Source organism: Ascaphus truei, chromosome 2 (genome assembly GCF_040206685.1).
Source record: "Ascaphus truei isolate aAscTru1 chromosome 2, aAscTru1.hap1, whole genome shotgun sequence".
NCBI lineage: Eukaryota > Metazoa > Chordata > Amphibia > Anura > Ascaphidae > Ascaphus > Ascaphus truei.
The window spans coordinates 120613241-120618793 of NC_134484.1; positions in this window are offsets into that span (position 1 = coordinate 120613241).

The following is a 5553-nucleotide window of genomic DNA, read 5'->3' on the forward strand; positions in this document are numbered from 1 at the left end:
TGGACAGGCAAGGGGGGGAGGGACAGGCAAGGGGGGGAGGGACAGGCAAGGGGGAGGGACAGGCAAGGGGGGGAGGGACAGGCAAGGGGGGGAGGGACAGGCAAGGGGGGGGGACAGGCAAGGGGGGGACAGGCAAGGGGGGGACAGGCAAGGGGGGGACAGGCAAGGGGGGACAGGCAAGGGGGGACAGGCAAGGGGGGACAGGCAAGGGGGGGACAGGCAAGGGGGGGACAGGCAAGGGGGGGACAGGCAAGGGGGGGACAGGCAAGGGGGGGACAGGCAAGGGGGGGGGGACAGGCAAGGGGGGGACAGGCAAGGGGGGGACAGGCAAGGGGGGGACAGGCAAGGGGGGGACAGGCAAGGGGGGGAGGGACAGGCAAGGGGGGGAGGGAGGTGACAGGCAAGGGGGGGAGGGAGGTGACAGGCAAGGGGGGGGAGGGAGGTGACAGGCAAGGGGGGGGAGGGAGGTGACAGGCAAGGGGGGGGAGGGAGGTGACAGGCAAGGGGGGAGGGAGGTGACAGGCAAGGGGGGAGGGAGGTGACAGGCAAGGGGGGGGAGGGAGGTGACAGGCAAGGGGGGGGAGGGAGGTGACAGGCAAGGGGGGGGGAGGTGACAGGCAAGGGGGGGGGAGGTGACAGGCAAGGGGGGGGGAGGTGACAGGCAAGGGGGGGAGGGAGGTGACAGGCAAGGGGGGGGGAGGGATGTGACAGGCAAGTGGGGGAGGGAGGTGACAGGCAAGGGGGGGAGGGAGGTGACAGGCAAGGGGGGGGAGGTGACAGGCAAGGGGGGGGGAGGGAGGTGACAGGCAAGGGGGGGAGGGAGGTGACAGGCAAGGGGGGGGAGGGAGGTGACAGGCAAGGGGGGGGAGGGAGGTGACAGGCAAGGGGGGGGAGGGAGGTGACAGGCAAGGGGGGAGGGAGGTGACAGGCAAGGGGGGAGGGAGGTGACAGGCAAGGGGGGGGAGGGAGGTGACAGGCAAGGGGGGGGAGGGAGGTGACAGGCAAGGGGGGGGAGGGAGGTGACAGGCAAGGGGGGGGAGGGAGGTGACAGGCAAGGGGGGGGAGGGAGGTGACAGGCAAGGGGGGGGAGGGAGGTGACAGGCAAGGGGGGGAGGGAGGTGACAGGCAAGGGGGGGAGGGAGGTGACAGGCAAGGGGGGTAGGGAGGTGACAGGCAAGGGGGGGGGGAGGTGACAGGCAAGGGGGGGAGGTGACAGGCAAGGGGGGGGAGGTGACAGGCAAGGGGGGGTGGGAGGTGACAGGCAAGGAGGGGAGGGAGGTGACAGGCAAGGGGGGGAGGGAAGTGACAGGCAAGGGTGGGGGGGAGGTGACAGGCAAGGGGGGGGGTGGGAGGTGACAGGCAAGGGGGGGGGGTGGGAGGTGACAGGCAAGGGGGGGAGGGAGGTGACAGGCAAGGGGGGGAGGGAGATGACAGGCAAGGGGGGGAGGGAGGTGACAGGCAAGGGGGGGAGGTGACAGGCAAGGGGGGGAGGTGACAGGCAAGGGGGGGGGGAGGTGACAGGCAAGGGGGGAGGGAGGTGACAGGCAAGGGGGGGGGGAGGTGACAGGCAAGGGGGGTAGGGAGGTGACAGGCAAGGGGGGGGAGGGAGGTGACAGGCAAGGGGGGGAGGTGACAGGCAAGGGGGGGAGGTGACAGGCAAGGGGGGGGAGGTGACAGGCAAGGGGGGGAGGGAGGTGACAGGCAAGGGGGGGTGGGAGGTGACAGGCAAGGAGGGGAGGGAGGTGACATGCAAGGGGGGGAGGGAGGTGACAGGCAAGGGTGGGGGGGAGGTGACAGGCAAGGGGGGGGTGGGAGGTGACAGGCAAGGGGGGGGGTGGGAGGTGACAGGCAAGGGGGGGAGGGAGGTGACAGGCAAGGGGGGGAGGGAGGTGACAGGCAAGGGGGGGAGGTGACAGGCAAGGGGGGGAGGTGACAGGCAAGGGGGGGAGGTGACAGGCAGGGGGGGGAGGTGACAGGCAAGTGGGGGAGGGAGGTGACAGGCAAGGGGGGGGGGTGGGAGGTGACAGGCAAGGGGGGGGAGGGAGGTGACAGGCAAGGGGGGGGAGGGAGGTGACAGGCAAGGGGGGGGAGGGAGGTGACAGGCAAGGGGGGGGAGGGAGGTGACAGGCAAGGGGGGGGGAGGGAGGTGACAGGCAAGGGGGGGAGGGAGGTGACAGGCAAGGGGGGGGAGGGAGGTGACAGGCAAGGGGGGGGAGGGAGGTGACAGGCAAGGGGGGGGAGGGAGGTGACAGGCAAGGGGGGGAGGGAGGTGACAGGCAAGGGGGGGTGGGAGGTGACAGGCAAGGGGGGGGGAGGGAGGTGACAGTCAAAGGGGGGGGAGGGAGGTGACAGTCAAAGGGGGGGGAGGGAGGTGACAGGCAAAGGGGGGGGGGAGTTGACAGGCAAGGGGGGGAGGGAGGTGACAGGTAAGGGGGGGGAGGGAGGTGACAGGCAAGGGGGGGAGGGAGGTGACAGGCAAGGGGGGGAGGGAGGTGACAGGCAAGGGGGGGAGGGAGGTGACAGGCAAGGGGGGGAGGGAGGTGACAGGCAAGGGAGGGAGGGAGGTGACAGGCATGGGGGGGAGGGAGGTGACAGGCAAGGGGGGAAGGAGGTGACAGGCAAGGGGGGGGAGGGACGTGACAGGCAAGGGGGGGGAGGGAGGTGACAGGCAAGGGGGGGAGGGACGTGACAGGCAAGGGGGGGGAGGGACGTGACGGGCAAGGGGGGGGAGGGAGGTGACGGGCAAGGGGGGGAGGGAGGTGACAGGCAAGGGGGGGAGGGAGGTGACGGGCAAGGGGGGGAGGGAGGTGACGGGCAAGGGGGGGGAGGGAGGTGACGGGCAAGGGGGGGGAGGGAGGTGACGGGCAAGGGGGGGGAGGGAGGTGACGGGCAAGGGGGGGGAGGGAGGTGACGGGCAAGGGGGGGGAGGGAGGTGACGGGCAAGGGAGGGGAGGGAGGTGACAGGCAAGGAGGGAGGTGACAGGCAAGGGAGGGAGGGGACGGACAAGAGGTGACAGGCAAGGGAGGGAGGGGACGGACAAGAGGTGACAGGCGAGAGGGGGGAGGGAGATGAAGATTGGAGACGGGCAAGGGGAGGGTACAGGTGAAGGGGGAGGGGACAAGAGAGGCTTCTTGGAGGGGATGTGTTTGGAAGGAGATTACATGACAGATTCAGTACAGCCCGCGGATACCCCTCCTCCCTCTTGCCCTGTCTGCCTTCCCGGTTCCCCGTGCTTTACAGCCGCCCGGCCTCACTCGCACAGACCTGCGCACACCGCCATCTTCTCCGCCGCACAGGACCGGAGCCTACACACGCGCTGACGTCACTACGCAGGAGGCTTATTCGACGTCCGCCCTACCGGACTCTCTCCTACTCCAAACGTCACTTCCGGGGAAAGCGACAACTGCGCGACAAGGGATTGATACGCGTCTGCTCGAGTGCACCAAAGCGGCCTCTGATTGGCTGGCGCTACTTATACACTGTGCATAATATGCTCTGCACATTATCACACACATTACAGATACACAGTGCTCTGCACATTATCACACACATTACAGATACACAGTGCTCTGCACATTATCACACACACACACATTACAGATACACAGTGCTCTGCACATTATCACACACACACATTACAGATACACAGTGCTCTCCACATTATCACACACATTACAGATACACAGTGCTCTGCACATTATCACACACATTACAGATACACAGTGCTCTGCACACTATCACACACATTACAGATACACAGTGCTCTGCACATTATCACACACATTACAGATACACAGTGCTCTGCACACTATCACACACATTACAGATACACAGTGCTCTGCACATTATCACACACATTACAGATACACAGTGCTCTGCACATTATCACACACATTACAGATACACAGTGCTCTGCACACTATCACACACACACATTACAGATACACAGTGCTCTGCACATTATCACACACATTACAGATACACAGTGCTCTGCACATTATCATACACTACAGATACACAGTGCTCTGCACATTATCACACACATTACAGATACACAGTGCTTTGCACATTATCACACACTACAGATACACAGTGCTCTGCACATTATCACACACACACACATTACAGAAACACAGTGCTCTGCACATTATCACATACACCCATTAAAAATACACAGTGCTCTGCACATTATCACACACACACACACACACTACAGATACATTGCTCTACACATTATCACACACACACACAATAAAAATACACAGTGCTCTGCAAATTAACACACACACACACACACACACACACACACACACACACACACACACACACACACACACACACACACACACTACAGATACAGTGCTCTACACATTATCACACACACACAATAAAAATACACAGTGCTCTGACAATATCACACACACACATTACAGATCACAGTGCTCTGCACATTATTACACACACATTAAAAATACACAGTGCTCTGCACATTATCACACACACACATTACAGATCACAGTGCTCTGCACATTATTACACACACATTACAGATACACAGTGCTGTGCACATCATCACACACACACACAATGCTCTGTGCATTATTATAAACACATTACAGATACAGTGCTGTGCGCATTATTATAAACACATTACAGATACAAAATTTAATAAAAATACACAGTGCTCTGCAAATTATATCTCACACACACACACACGCACACACACACACACACACACACATTACAGATACACAGTGCTCTGCACATTATCACACACACACATTAAAAATACACAGTGCTCTGCACATTATCACGCACACACACACACACATTACAGATACACAATGCTCTGTGCATTATTATAAACACATTACAGATACAGTGCTGTGCGCATTATTATAAACACATTACATATACACAATGTTCTGCGTATTATAAACATATTACAGATACACAGTGCTCTGCGCATTATTATGTTCATTTTCGGTGGATAATTTAAAAAAATAAAGTTGTAATGACAGGAGCAACACATTTGAAATGATTATCTGTATCTTCATGATCATATTTAATGAATATGGTTTTACCCATTCGCTATTGTCTGTTAATGGTATCTAGTTGTTCTGTTCAGTGGTTGATCTACTCTTGTGTGACTTCAGATGACATCAGCAAAAATACCTTATCCAAAGCAGAAACAAAATCTTATTTCGAATAGGTAGTATTCAAATCCACACATTTGTATATGTAACATTAATTTTATGTACCATAGTACAATGCAACACATTATGTAAATAGTGTATTACAAGTACAAACAATGTGGCTATATAGATCTCTCTCTCTCTACAATGAGTGAATTAGAAATGCATAATCCCTATGAAGACTTTGATCCTTATAAAGACTCCTTGTAAAATGAACCGTCTATATACTATTAAGGTTTACTTTTGACAATTCACTGGTATATGTAATGAATTGTATAATAAGTACTAAACCAATAAAACCTGCTGTACAAATGTTCAACATCACATAGACATTAGCATTTGGAACCAACTCGTGCA